Genomic DNA, 16,076 nt, shown 5'->3' on the forward strand with positions numbered 1-16,076 from the left:
CTGGCCATGCAGCTTCAACACGATACCACAGTTCATCAAGAGTAATGACTGGCGTATTGTGACGAGCCAGTTGCTCGGCCACCATGACCAGATGTTTTCAGTTGGTGAGAGATCTGTAGAATGTGCTGTCCAGGGCAGCAGTCGAACATTTTCTGTATCCAGAAAGGCCCGTACAGAACCCGCAACATGCCCTCGTGCATTATCCTGCTGAAATGTAGTGTTTCGCAGGGATCGAATGAAAGGTAGAGCCACGGGTCGTAACACATCTGAAATGTAACGTCCACTGTTCAAAGTGGCGTCAATGCGAACAAGAGATGACTGGGACGTGTAACCAATGGCACCCCATACCATCACGCCAGGCGATACGCCAATATGGCGATGACGAATACACGCTTCCCATGTGCGTTGACCGCGATGTCGCCAAACACGGATGCGACCATCATGATGCTGTAAGCAGAACCTGGATTCATCCGAAAAAATGACGTTTTGCCATTCATGCACTCAAGTTCGTCGTTGAGTACACCACTGCAGGCGCTCCTGTCTGTGATTCAGCGTCAAGGGTAACAGAAGCCACGCTCTCCGAGCTGATAGTCCATGCTGGTCTAGTCGTCGACCTGTTCGTGCAGATGGTTGTTATGTTGCAAACGACCCCATCTGTTGACTCAGTGATCGAGACGTGGCTGCACGATCCGTTACAGCTATGCGGATAAGATGCCTGTCATCTCGACTGCTAGGTATACGAGGCCGTTGGGATCCAGCACGGCGTTCCGTATTACCCTCCTGAGCCCACCGATTCCATATTCTGCTAACAGTCATTGGATCTCGACCAACGCGAGCAGCAATGTCGCGATACGATAAACCGCAAACGCGATAGGCTACAATCCGACCTTTATCAAAGTCGGAAACATGATGGTACGCATTTCTCCTCCTTAGACGAGGCATCACAACAAAGTTTCACCAGGCAAAGCCGGTCAACTGCTGTTTGTGTATGATAAATCGGTTGGAAACTTTCCTCATGTAGGTGTCGCCTTCTTCGACATCCTTGTGTGAATGCTCTGTAAAGCTAATCATTTGCATTTCACAGCATCTTCTTCCTGTCGGTTAAATTTTGTGTCTGTAACATGTAATCTTCGTAGTGTAGCAATTTTCATGGCCAGCAGTGTATATCGTGGCCTGTGAAACTGGTTGCAACTAAGGAAGTTTTAGCAGCAGCACTACTTTTTCAGATATCTGCAGGCTGTGGGGCACTTCTGAAAATACTCTCTAAGGGGAAGAAGAAAAAAACTCACCACCAAAGAACTAAGCGAATGGGACGGATATCGGTAGATGTGTTGTACATGATCAGACAGATGATAATAATTCCAGAAAAACAGGATGCTTTGTTCCAAGAGAAAGAGCTTCAAAAATTGAGAAAGTGAATAAAACGTTGTCCTATCTCTGCCACTGGTCGACAGAGTAGTTTGATAACGTCCGGAGGGATATTGTGCCAAATTCTGTCCAACTGGGTCGTCAGATCATCAAACTTCCTGAGGGATATCGTGCCAAATTCTGCCCGATTGGCGATTTAGTTCATCAAAATCCCTGGCTGCTTGGAAGGCCCTGCCCATAATGCTAGAAACGTTCTCAACTAGGGAGAGATCCGACGGCCGAGGCAGGGTTTGGCAAGTACGAAGGCAAGCAGCAGAAACTCACGTCCGTGCGGGTGGGCATTGTCTTGCTGAAATTTAGCCCAGGATGGCTTCCAATGAAGGGCAACGAAGCGGGTCATAGAACACGGTCGACGTACCTCTGTACTGTAAGGGTGCGGCTGATACAACCAAAGGAAACATGCTAAGAAATGAAATGTCACCCATCACTGGTTGTCGGGCTGTATGACGGGCCACAGTCAGGCTGATATTCCACAGCTGTCTCTAGACACGACTTCAGCCTGATATCTCATTGGCTAGAATAAAAATCTTATTGTCTTCAGTAACATGTCTCTCGTCGAACGGTGCCCCATGACCATCGAAGACGTGGTGTCTTTCTTCTCTTAAAGCGAAACAGTTACTTGTTAGGAAGTTCGATTCATAAGAGGTGAAAGTGATTGGGCGATAGTTCTCGTACTTATCTGTGCTTGCTGTTTCTGTCATTTTGCGGATGATATTTTTCATAAAACTCGATTGCATGTCTCCAGTCTCATTGATTCAAAGCAAAAGCCTGAATAGTTGATTGATAGTCATTGAATGAATTTACAAATTCCGAATTGTTTCTATATTCTTAATTTATTTATTCGCTGTCTTCCAAAGCTCTGTTAAACTCTGACACTAATACCGAATCCCCTGTGTCTTCCATATCTTCCTCCACCATAACAGCAGACAGTGCCTCCCTTTAGCAAAGGTCTTCAAAGTGATTTTTCCACCTATCTGCCCCGTTCTCTGCATTTATGTGTGGAATTTCTTTTTTGCCCTTGATGTTGACTTCATGACTTTTCTCTGTGCTGAATCTGTCCTTCCACTGCCCATTTACCTAAAGTTTTCCGAAACTTCTGATTTATTTCATTCCTAAATGACATACGGCTATATCCCTGCCTTCAGTAGAATGAATAAGGAATTTCTGCTGTTAACCAAGTTCAACTTCTGTGATCAAGCATTTTAGAGATTTCCACTCCTCTTGAACCGAACTGCTTACTGCAATATCGATAATATTAAAGAATTTCAGACACACTTTGTGGTGTCACCGCCAGACACCACACTTGCTAGGTGGTAGCTTTAAATCGGCCGCGGTCCATTAGTACATGTCGGACCCGCGTGTCGCCACTGTCAGGGATCGCAGACCGAGTGCCACCACAAGGCAGGTCTCGAGATACGGACTAGCACTCGCCCCAGTTGTACAGACGACTTAGCTAGCGATGCACACTGACGAAGCCTCGCTCCTTTGCCGAGCAGATAGTTAGAATAGCCTTCAGTTAAGTCAATGGCTACGACCTAGCAAGGCGCCATTAGTAACATTGCATGTATCTAAAGAGTCTCACTTGTATCGCCACAATCTCCAGATGTACCAATAGGATGGATTAAAGTTAAGTATTCCAGAAGCTACGTACTTTTCTTTATAGCATTCATTACGTATCCTGTTTCAGACCTCACGCCATCCTGCTTTAACTTAGCGCGTGCCTTTCGGCTTCCTCTCATTGTGTCTAGGCTGTCTTGTCTAGACACAACACACTTCATCATTTATTATAGCTTCAGTGTCTCACTTGAGTCTTGATTCTTTTTTTTCGGACTGTTTTCATAACCTTCAGTATACTCTTTATCATCACAAAATTGCGATCAGTGTCCAGTTCTGCTCATAGATACTCCTTAGAATCCAATGTCTGATATCTGACCATGACGCAATCCAGCTGTGTCTCCAGTCCTCGGTCAAGAATAGCTCCTTCTCTTGTTGTTTTTTAACAGTGAATTAACTATTACTTGCTGAAATTTAGTTCTGACCTCAATTAACTTCTCTCCCATAAATCTGCCTTATATTCTTTCCCATTCTACAGAGCTCCTGTATTCTATGATTATTAGATTTGCATATGCTTTACACTTTAGATATAAATTATACGTTCAGTTTCCTCATGTACCTTCTCCATCTCCTCATTTCTCTTTCGTCTACAAGTGAAGGTCAACCATTATGATTGGCATTTGTTTGCTGTCGATTGTCATGAGAAGAATCCTATTATGAACCGCTCTCTCACTATTCTATCCATTCAAGGGTGCAATTTAATGTTGATTTTACAAAAAAAAAATGGTTCAAATGGCTCTGAGCACTATGGGACTTAACAGCTGTGGTCATCAGTCCCCTAGAACTTAGAACTACTTAAACCTAACTAACCTAAGGACATCACACACATCCATGCCCGAGGCAGGATTCGAACCTGCGACCGTAGCAGTCGCACGGTTCTGGACTGCGCGCCTAGAACCGCGAGACTACCGCGGCCGGCCGTTGATTTTACACCCAAGACTTCATTTTGCTGAGACAACAGAAAGTTATCAGCATGAGCAAGCATTGATGGGAGCGTGTATGTTGTTAATGCATGTGGGATCTTGATGGTGGCTCCCTTTCGGATAGTATTTTCTGGAGTTGAGAACAAGCAGGCAGATTAATCATTCAACAGACTATCTTGCAGTGGACATTTGAGGCTTGTAAAACACGTGCATCTGTTAGAGAAAGGAACATTTCAAAGCACTTACTGGGGCAGAATGCTGGGCCCAAGAACTTCTTGCACCGGTGTGCAGACAATGCGTTCGGTCGAAGAGACGGAAAAATTGCCTACCTAGACCTACCTGTTAGGAGTCTCTTGCCGCAGCAGCGGCAGAGACTCGAGAGGAATGTAGGTCATCCAGTCGATGCCTTGTGACAGTGTCATAAACACCCTTTGTGAGCAGGGATATTTTTTTTTTTTTTTTTTTTGCATCTGTCTTCTGACTGGTTTGATGTGGCCCCCCACGAATTTCCCTCCCTCCTGTGCTAATCTCTTCATCTCAGTGTATCATCTCTGAACTGAGCCTCCTCTTTCCTTACCTTATCAGTCCACCTAATTTTCAACATTCGTCTATAGCAGCACATCTCAAATTCGTTGATTGTCTTCTGTTCCTGTTTTCCCACAGTCCATGTTTCACTACCATACAATGCTGTACTCCAGTCGTACATTCTCAGAAATTGCTTACTCAAATTAAGGCCGATATTTGATATTAGTATACTTCTCTTGGCCCGGAATGTCCTTTTTGCCATAGCGAGTCTGCTTTTGATGTCCTCCTTGCTCCGTCCGTCATTGATTATTTTACTGCCTAGGTAGCAGAATTCCTTAACTTCTTCTACTTCGTGACCTTCAATCCTGACGTTAAGTTTCCCGCTGTTCTTGTTTCTACTACTTCTGATTACATTCGTCTTTCTTCGGTTTACTCTCAATCCATATTCTGTACTCATCAGACTGTTTATTCCTTTCAGCAGATCATGTAATCCTTATTCACTTCCACTCAGGATAGCAATGTCATCAGCGAATCCCTTCACCTTGAATGACAATTCTACTCCTGTACCTTTCTTTTATTTCCCTCATTGCTTCTTCGATGTACAGATTGAACACTAGGGGCGAAAGTCTACAGCCTTGTCTTACACCCTTCTCAATACGAGCACTTCGTTCTTGATCGTCCACTCTTATTCTCCCTCTTGGTTGTAGTACATATTGTATATGACCCGTCTCTCCCTATAGCTTACCCCTACTTTTTTCAGAATCTCGAACAGCTTGCACCATTTTATATTGTCGAACGCTTTTTCCTGGTCAACAAATCCTATGAAAGTGTCTTGATTTTTCTTTAGCCTTGCTTCCATTATTAGCCGTAACGTCAGAATTGTCTCTCTCGTGCCTTTACCTTCCCTAAAGCCAAACTGATCGTCATCTAGCGCATCCTTAATTTTCTTTTCCATTCTTCTATATGTTATTCTTGTAAGAAACTTGGATGCATGAGCTGTTAAGCTGATTCTGCAATAATTCTCGCACTTCTAAGCTCTTGCCGCCTTCTGAATTGCGTGGATGATGCTTTTCCGAAAGTCAGATGGTATGTCGCCAGACTTAACATTCTACACACCAGCGTGAATAGTCGTTTTGTTGCCACTTCTTCCAATGATATTAGAAATTCTGATGGAATGTAATCTATAGCTTCTGCCTTACTTTATCTTAAGTCCTCCAAAGCTCTTTTAAATCATGATCCTAATACTGGATCCCCTAAATCGACTCGTGTTTCCTATTCTATCACATCAGACAAATCTTCACCCTCATAGAGGCTTTCAATGTATTCTTTCTACCTGTTCGCTCTCTCCTCTGCATGTAGCAGTGGAACTCCCGTTGCACTCTTAATGTTATCACCCTTGTTTTTAATGTCACCGAAGGTTGTTTTGACTTTCCTGTATGCTGCTGAGTCTGTACTTCCGACAATCATTTGTTTTTCGATGTCTTGGCATTTTTCCTGCACCCATTTCGTCTTAGCTTCCCTGCGCTTCCCATTTATTTCATTCCTCAGCGACTTGTATTTCCATATCCTGAGTTTCCCAGAACATTTTTATACTTCCTCCTTTCATCTATCAATTGAAGTATTTCTTCTGCTACTCATGGTTTCTTTGCAGTTACCCTGTTTGTACCTATGTTTTCATTCACAACTTCTGTGATGGCCCTTTTTATAGATGTCCATTTCTCTTCAACTGTACTTCATACTGAGCTATTCCTTATTGCTGTATCTATAGGCCTAGAAAACTTCAAACCGTATCTCGTCATTCCTTAGTATTCCGTATCCCACTTCTTTGCGTTTTGGTTCTTCCTGGCTAATGACTTAAACTTCAGCCTACTCTTCATCACTTCTATATTGTGATCTGAGTCTGACTTTGCTCCTGGGTACACCTTACATTCCAGTATCTGATTTCGGAATCTCTATCTGATCATGATGTAATCTAACTGAAATCTTCCCGTATCGCCCGGCCCTTCCCAAGTATACCTTCTCCTTTCGTGATTCTTGAAGCCGGCCGCTGTGGTCGAGAGGCTGTAGGTGCTTCAGTCCGGAACCACGCGATTGCAACGGTCGCGGTTTCGAGTCCTGCCTCGGGAATGGATGTGTATGATATCCTTAGGTTAGTTAGGTTTAAGTAGTCCTAAGTCGAGGGGACTGATGACCTCAGATGTTAAGTCCCATAGTGCTCAGAGCCATTCGAACCATTTTGATTCTTGAACGGAGTATTCGCTTTTACTAGCTGAAACTTGTTATAGAACACAATTAGTCTTTCTCCTCTCTAATTCCTTGTCCCAAGCCCATATTCTCTTGTAACCTTTTCTTCTAATTCTTCCCTTACAACTGCATTCCAGAGCCCCGTGGGTATTAGATTTTCGCCCCGTTTTACATACTGTATTATCCTTTCAATATCCTCATACTATTTCTCTATCTCTTCATCTTCAGCCTGCGACGCCGTCGTGTACACCTGAACCATTATTGTCGGTGTTGGTTTGCTGTTATTTCTAATAAGAACAACCCTGTCTCTGAGCTGTTGCAGTAACATACTCTCTGCCCAACCTTACTATTCATAACGAATCCTACTCCCGTGACACCATTTTCTGCTGCTGTTGATATTACCCTATACTCACCTGACCAGAAATCCTTCACTGACCCCTACTACATCTAGATTGAGCCTTTGCGTTTCCCTTTTCCGGTTTTCTAGTTTCTCTACTACGTTCAAGCTCCTGCCATTCCATGCCCCTACTTTTAGAATGTTACCTTTCGTTGATTATTCAATCTTTTCTCATGGTAACCTCCTCCTTGGCAGTACACTCCCAGAGATCCAATTGGGGGCCTGTTCTGGAATCTTTTGCCAACGGAGAGATCATCGCGACATTTCTTCAATTACAGGCCGTATCTCTTGTGGATACACGTTACGTGTCTTTAATGCAGTGGTTTCTATTGCCTTCTGCATCCTCATGCCATTGATTATTGCTGATTCTTCCGCCTTTTAGGTGCAGCTGTTCACCTCTAAGACAAGACAGTACCCTGAACCTCTGTCCGCTCCCCCGCCCTCTTTGACAAGGCCGTATAAGGTTGATGTCTTATGACGGAAGTCTTCGGCCGCCAATGCTGATTATTAATCAAAACTTAAGCAGTGTCGAAATTCGAACCTGGGACCGAAAACGTTTTGATTATCAATTAAAGACGCTATATATATATATATATATATATATATATATATATATATATATATATATATATATGCTTAAATTTTGATTAATAATCAGCATTGGCGGCCGAAAACATTTGCAGTTTGTTCGTTGTTGATCGTTGTGTTTGGTCGTTGCGGACGTCACATGACAACCGTTCAAGTTCGTTCTGTTGATCCTTCCACTCAGTTTTTTATTACAGAAGCCAACCAGCTCTCTGACCAAACACGCTGAGCTACCGTGCCGGCTTGGACTACGGGTACAGCCATAAAAATTTGTGACTTACCATGTTCACCATGGACTGCAAACTATCGAGGGAGCCGTTAGGTGGTTTCATCCCTCTGCCTGCAGAAATTTTTGGGAAGCATCAGGCCTTCAAAATTATTTTAGAAGGAACGCAAGATTAATGGCGGCTTTGAAATGATCTATGTCGGATAAAAAAGCACTTCTCTTAGTTTGGACAGGGCTCCTGGTCGGACGCACAGTAACGTTTGGGCTGCCCCGATGATGATCTGCATTATAAAGTGTTGTTCACTTAGAGCTATTTGAAAATTCAGAACACACTGCCTAAAGTGACCGTGGGAAGAAACAAGTCGGAAGCACAATGTCTCCTCCTCTCTGCACGGGAATTTGCGAGCCAGGGATTTTCTGCTTCTCCTGAAAATTTTGATTAGTATTGGCAAGGAGTAGAGCAGACGTGTTGGAGGAGGGACATGGAGCTCGTGGAGTCTTGTGACTGGCACAAAACCCCTGTAAGGGCAGTTGTGAGACAACTCGCTGTGGCGAGGGCAACCTTACTCGTGACACGTCTACCGCATTGATGTTTGATGTCTTTGTGTGCACTGGTACATAAATAAGTTTTATTGGTCCATGGTATGACTCGCAAAAGGGAGTGTCACACTCTATCTGCCGAGATTCCTGGGTTCCATTAGAGAGTAATTGTGATCCATCCAACAAATCGCCAGCAGCGACTTTGCACATTTTATTCCCGTGGTAGCGAATGACAGGCGCTGCACGTCGCTGCTCTGCAGATCCTTGAACCATGATCATAGCCTGAGACAGTGCCACACACCGAGAAAATGGGAATAGCATTGCCGCTCCAGCTTTTCTGTATAGAATAAATGCATTCAGTGTTAGAAAGTTTCAGTTTGCATTATCCATGTTTTGAGCCAGAGTAAATAGTTCGTTCAGACAAAGCTTAGTCTTTGCCAACCAGCCGCGATCCAGGAGAGAGTTAACTGCTTGTTACATATTTGTGCTGCCATCATGTATTTATTATCCAAATTTTAATCAATAGACTTGTCCCGTAACTTTTATTGAAGATAGGTCCTGTGCTGATGTATTAATCATCCATCAAGAACTGACAAACAATGAAAGAGCCACCATTTCATTAACATTATTTCAGCGTTAAAGTTCATTTAGAGTCGGATAAATACAATAACGTCTAATGCAGGATGCCAAAAACAATCACAAAGGGCAAAATCAACTTTAGCAGACGACTGGGCCAGGTAGTAAGGTGAAAGATTTAATAGTTAAAGTGATTGCTATCAGATTGTAAACTTGTAGTATCTAGTCGCTTTGCAGTACATACCACAAGTCCAGTGCAGTCTTTCACTGTGCTGTTCGCAGTAACTAAATGTCCTATCTTTCTATTCAGAAAAATGGTTCAAATGGCTCTGAGCATTATGAGACTTAACATCTGAGGTCATCAGTCCCCTAGAACTTAGAACTACTTAAACCTAACTAACCTAAGGTCATCACACACATCCATGCCCGAGGCAGGATTCGAACCTGCGACCGTAGTGGTCTCGCGGTTCAAGACTGAAGCGTCTAGAACCGCACGGCCACACCGGCCGGCTATCTTTCTATTCATCCATGCCCGGGTTCCCGGGTTTGATGCCCGGCGGGGTCAAGGATTTTCTCTGCCTCGTGATGACTGGGTGTTGTGTGATGTCCTTAGGTTGGTTAGGTTTAAGTAGTTCTAAGTTCTAGGGGACTGATGACCATAGCTGTTAAGTCCCATAGTGCTGAGAGCCATTTGAACCATTTGATTTTTCTATTCATGATGATTCCCATTACCATTACATCATTTTCAGTTGGTGTCGATATTGTTTTACATTCTTCTAAGGAGAAATCCTTACTTTCCTTCCATTTCACTTCGTTGACAGCCCCCTCCCCCCCCCCCCCCCCCGATATATCTATAGTTAGCTTTTGCATTTACCTTTTCAGATTTGCTTATTTCCCTTCCCAGTTCAGACTTCCAGCGCACACATTTAGACTAGTAGAATGTTCCCATTTTGTTGCTCATTAAATATTTCTCTCGTTGACCTTTTGCAGTCCCCTCTTGTAAGAGATCCGAATGCGGTAATAACTGGGAATCTACGATCATCGTGATAGTTCGTCAATGACTGGCCGCACCACCTGTGGATACACACTGTGTGTCTTTAACGCAGTGGTTTCTGTATTCTCATGCCGTTGATCATTGCTGATTGTTCTGCCATTTATGAGACGTTACCTACCCTAAAGCAAGAGGCAGTCCAGAATCTCTATTTGCTCCACCGCCCTCTTTGACAAAGCAGTGGAAGAACGGGCTGTTTGGAAGCCTTCGGCCATCATTGCTGACTTTTATCGAAAATATAACCAGTGTCTGGTGCCGCACCTATCCCCCGGAAATTTTAATCATCGTTTAAGGATGCCAACATTAGAGCATGCCTACCATACATTTTCAAAATGACCTCTGTAATAAAATCTGAGCTCATACGAAGCATTACCGACAATCATTCGTCCTATGAGCCGTTCGTGAATGGAACAGGAATAGGGAATGCCCTCTTAACCTGTGATAGTATGCTTTTTATGTTCTTCTCGCTTCGTCATTGATGTGTCATTTAGCTTCCAAAGTAGCACAGTTCCATAAATTTACCCCTTCCTGATTTACAATTGTTAAATTTATCGCTAATTTCATTTCTGCTACCCATTAATATCGTCTTTCCATTGTTTACTCTCAACTTATATTCTTTAGACTGTTCACTCCATTCAACAGGTCTCGTAACTATTTTTCACTTTCACTGTTGTCATCAGCGAATCTTATCACTGATAATCTTTTATACTAAATTTTAATCCCGCCCTTGAACCCTTCTCTTATTTCCGTCACAGCTGTCAGTGTATACAGGGTGATCCCATGATAATGGTACAAACTTGCAGGGATGATAGTGAAGGTACATTTTTGAATTTGAGGAAAGAGACCCTGTTTGGGAAACAACCTAGTCGAAAGCTATAAGCCAAAATCCTGAACTTATGTCAGTGTCTCTTTGCTTTCCATATTTTGAGATGTGGTAGTACAGAACAAAACAAGAGAAAAGGTCCAGTATACATGGGCTGAAAGAGCATACCTTGAGAGTTATGATCAGTTGTTCACCTTTACTGTTGTGAAACACATCTCTCCTACTGAAAAAGTGTTCGTACTTGTTCAGGTACGCGTTCCAGAGCCCAAATTCACTAGACATTTTTTTCATGTTTGAGTCCATATCTCCTCCCGCGATATGGAGGATGTTAAGTCTAAGGGAGTGTCTCCAGTTTCATACATTCTACACAACAACTTGAATAGTCGCACGGTTGCTGCTCCTAGTAATGTTTTTAGAAATTCTAAAGCAATTTTTCTCTCTTTAATATGCACAGCTGTTTGCTTTCCTAAATGTACTGGAGCAGATGAGACGACATCGAGGTAAGACATTCCTCGCCTTCTCGCAGATACACCCAGCAAACAGAACGGTCCAAGATATCCAAGCCACTACCGTATTGTTGCAAATACAGGAGAAGAAAATAGTTTCCTGCTGGGTTTCGATGGACACAGGGATCCCGTGCCATGATCAGATGAAATTCAAATTGTGTGGCAATCACTGAGCGTTCATTGATTGTTCTGGAGGGTAGCTCATCGCGACTTCAATATGTGAAATATTTGTTCACTTTATCACATAAATGAATAAACATATTTACTTAAATTTCAGTCCTTTTGTACAGAAGTGCTTGTCAATTTACAACTATGAATGACTATTAAGGCAGCAGCTGATGCACTAATTAAGGAACTGCTCTGTTGAAGTACAACGTTCCAAGATTTACAAAAGAACATTTGCATCTGAAACCTAAATAACTCTTTAATCCTACTCGATGAAGTTGACTGCATCAGCTGAGGTCACGAACTGGTGCAGGCCGCATCCACGTTCCACTCTATATTGACCTCTGTGTGAGAGCACTGCTGTGCCGAAAGAGAGAGTGTGTGTCTTCTTCGGACTCTCCCATTCGTCGTTGTGGATTGCAGCGAGACATCGCTAATGTCTGTGATATCAATACGCGTTGCTGACTTTCGGATGGCGTCACGGTTTTTGGATGATGCCACATTTTGAAATGAACTCGCTGATGCGGCCTCAGATGAGCCTGGCTTACTTCAACCTCCTGCTGGCTGTTCACTTCACCTGTTGGCCATCTCCAAATACGTGGCCCACAAGAGCACGTGTTGTTGGAAGGCTCAGCTGGGAGTGAGGAGTAATAAGCTGCTGTCAGTAAAACCTACAATGTGAGCGTGGCTCACTTGAGACCAAAGACGTACGCCTTACTGTGCTCAGAAAGGACCATTCCCTCTTGTCACTTGGCTTCCGCTTATGGCGGGAGGGCCCGGTAGTGAGTGAAAGATGTGGAACACTGGTGTCGATACAGCATATGTGTTTTATACGACATCTTGAGGGCAGATGTAGGCCTCCCATAGGACCTTTCCGCTATTTTAAATGACAGCGAAGTGAGCGTACCTCTTGTGTTACGTTCGTATATGTTGTAAAATATCCTTCTCAAATCTAATGGGTGTTACATTTTAGAGTATTGTTTTTAAGTATTCTCACAGACACAATAATCTAACCCTGTTTGCATATATCTCTACTGATATTTTACATTAACTGATTTTATTTGCTGTTATTCTCGTGTGTTTCTATCTGAACGCTAGTGAACCCGGAAATACTTTGCAACTGCTAAGTACGTACGGAAATTGGATATATGTCGTAATCCCCTTCTCCTCCTTCTTTCTCTTCATCACCTCTTCCTCCCTCTCCCTGTCCATCTCCCCCTCTCCCTTTCTATCTTTCTGCAATTCCTCCTCTTCGTTTCCTCCGTACACTTCGTCTTTTTCCCTCACTCTGTCCACTGCCCCCCCCCCCCCCCAATATCCATTTCTTCTTTCTACTCTGTCTGACAATGAGCCATGTTTATTGTTATTGTCAACGAAATGTTGACTGGGAACTGAAGTAGCTTAAAATGAATGGGTAGATCGGTTGGGGTCGGTGTTAGGACTGTTGATATTTTTTTTTAAATGTCGGGGACCCAATAAATCGATATATAAAAAATGTAATTATTAGCCACCTACTTATCGGAATCATTTAGCGATATATTATTGTATGAAATATCGAGATACAAGCCTATAAAAGTATCGGCAGCACATTGTAAATAGACTGCCTGTTTTAGAGCTGTAAATTCAAGTATACTGTACATCAACAAGCTAGCAACCTGCATATCTCCCTCAGAGTAAGAACTGAAAGGAAAACGGTGCACGTTCACGCTTGGCGATAGCCACTTTGCTAACAATTGTAACTGCACGCAACTGGCCCAATATATGGTACCCGATAGGTTCGTCGTTCGGTTTCCCCACATATCGGATTAGTCCGGAACATTTCATATCGACCCCACTGTTTTTCTGCGAAACGTCAGCGATCTAGCGGTTGTAGTGTCAAAATTGCGTGGTGAAGTAGAACGCTGCAGTTTCTGTTGGTAGCGGCGAGCGGCTATTACGTCAGCATTTCCCCTGACATGTCTCCACCAACCACAAAGGACAATTTTATCATTTAGATTTTTGTTCATCATGTTCAGTAACTATTTTTGAAGAATGCCGATGTGAAGAAATAAACACTATTTGCGGAAATACTGTTTCTTAGCGCAACTGGTGTTCTACTTCTACACAATAAATATCTTGTTATTCCATTCACAGTCACCCATTACTGCAATGGGACTACTTCTTTATGGCACCTATGCCTGCTTCACACCGTCCAAGAGAAAGACTGGATGTGATGAAATCTCAAAAAGTAGAAAGACTCCTTCACGCAGTGAAAATAAAATCATGTTCTACTACAATTTCAAGTACTTATCGAAAATTGCGAAAACATATAAAGTAAATATATCGACATTCGATATTCGCACTTGGATATCAATATTACGGTGAAAAAATATATCCACCAATACATTGATATTTTTTGGAAGATTGTGCCTTTGAAAGGGCACGGCCAGTTTCCTTACTTACCCTTGAAACCCCGAGCTTCTGCTCTTTAAAATCATCGATGCCGACTGAACGCAAAATTCTAATCTTGTTTGCTTGGATCTCTGAGGACAGTATCGCCAATGACAGTATTTCGCATGGTTTTAGCCTGCAAGCGGCTAGAATTACAAAGTTTCAGGTGATTGAAATTGCCGGCCAAAGTGGCCGTGCGGTTCTAGGCGCTGCAGGCTGGAACCGCGAGACCGCTACGGTCGCAGGTTCGAATCCTGCCTCGGGCATGGATGTGCGTGATGTCCTTAGGTTAGTTAGGTTTAAGTAGTTCTAAGTTCTAGGGGACTAATGACCTGAGAAGTTGAGTCCCATAGTGCTCAGAACCATTTGAACCATTTTTTCATTCAAATTCCGTAATAGTTTTCAAACCATAAGCTGATAAGCCATAATTACAACTCTCCCGTTTTCTGTTAAAGCCAATCGCAAGTCAGAAAACAAAACAACAAATGGCTCCGTAACTAATTATTGTTTAAAATTAAATAATATGTACGGGAGAAGCAGACGCAGACGCACTTGACGAGGGATGAACCCTCTGCTGGGGGCGAAGTACTAGCGCTTTGTGCGCTTCAGCTTCTAAAAATGATGGGGTGAAAATGTGAAATGACATGGCGGGTGTTTTTTTGCTCCTTGACATTTGTGCTGGTGGATTTTTTTTTAAATAATAAAAGAAAGATTAAAGGATAGTCAGAGGAACAGTAAGAGGCGCTGAAAACGAAAGGCCTAATTGGCTGGCCGGTAGGCTCTAATAACTCACGCCGAGTTGTGATGCTACTCTCTCCAGTCTTTGCTACGTAGGCCCCAGACATAGGAAGGTATCTGGCCCGTCACGTGTGTTTCTGCACGCCCTGCGAGTAATTGCCAGTCGTCTGGTGCAAATATGGGGTACTTGTCGATTAGGGTTAACTCCTCCTTGGTCATGAAATTTAGCCACTTGAGCTCATACTTGCTAAAGCGGTGGGGGCGATGGGGGAGGGGGGGAGCGGGCTAGTACCTGGTGGGTAGAAGGGGTACGTTTGCTCGAATGGGTATGACCCGTCCTGTATCGACGCCGCAATGTTCTTAAGGAACGGCTGCAGTTCGTGCGGATCTGGTGTTTTCAGCTTCCGTAGCTGTGGCTTCTTGGCGGTAGACTTCTCGACAAGGGAGGAGTCGGTCGCTGCCACAGCACCCTTGCTTGCAGCTGCCTTGGCGGAGTGTGACGACTGTGGCGTCACATCGTCGGTTTCTATAGGGGCCACGTCCTGCATTGCTGCAGGGGGCGGAGCGGCGGTTGTTTGCGTGGCCGCATCGACCCCTACCGGTCGACTCACGGTTGGGGCGGCGGCGGGAGCTGGCGGCCTCTTCTTGATAGCCCGCAGCTCGTCGCGCAGCTGCTAGAGCTGGCGATGCACAGCTGCGAGCTCGTCCTTCAGTGCGGCCCTTTCGGCCGCGAAGGCGGCTTGGAAGCCGGCCATAGCGTCGTCGGTGGTGGCCTCAAGGCGGCGCGGCTCGCACCCATCGCCGAAGCGGGTGGGGGGGGGGGGGCAGCCGTCGAGGCGCTTGGCGTCGCCGCAGGGCGTGGTGCAGCGGGTGGACGGCATGACTCGCGGAGGTAGCCGCAGCTACGCGAGTTAGCGGCGTGTAGCCGCCGCGCACTTGAAGCACGCGACGGCGTTCTTGCACCTGCAGCTGCTAACAGTTGTAGCACTGGAGCATCGTCCTGTCCCGCTGCGTTCGCTTACGCCTTGGCTGCCGTTGGCGGCCGCCGGTGAGCCCATCGCGTGGATGAGAGCCTCCAATGCGGCGGTAATCTGCTTCCCAACCATGGCGTTGCGTGCGCGGAGACGATGTGAGTCGCAGCGGGTCGAGCAGCGGAGTCAACGGGAGAAGCAATTTATCTAAGGGCTTAAATACCCTGCCATGTCGTAAAATGTAACTGCGAGAAAGAAATCGAAACCGCACATTTTCGCTGATCAGCATATTGTTTCTTGTAGTGGGTATTAACGAAAAACGTGTACATTAATG

This window comes from Schistocerca serialis, chromosome 10 (assembly GCF_023864345.2).
Source record: "Schistocerca serialis cubense isolate TAMUIC-IGC-003099 chromosome 10, iqSchSeri2.2, whole genome shotgun sequence".
Classification (NCBI taxonomy): Eukaryota; Metazoa; Arthropoda; class Insecta; order Orthoptera; family Acrididae; genus Schistocerca; species Schistocerca serialis.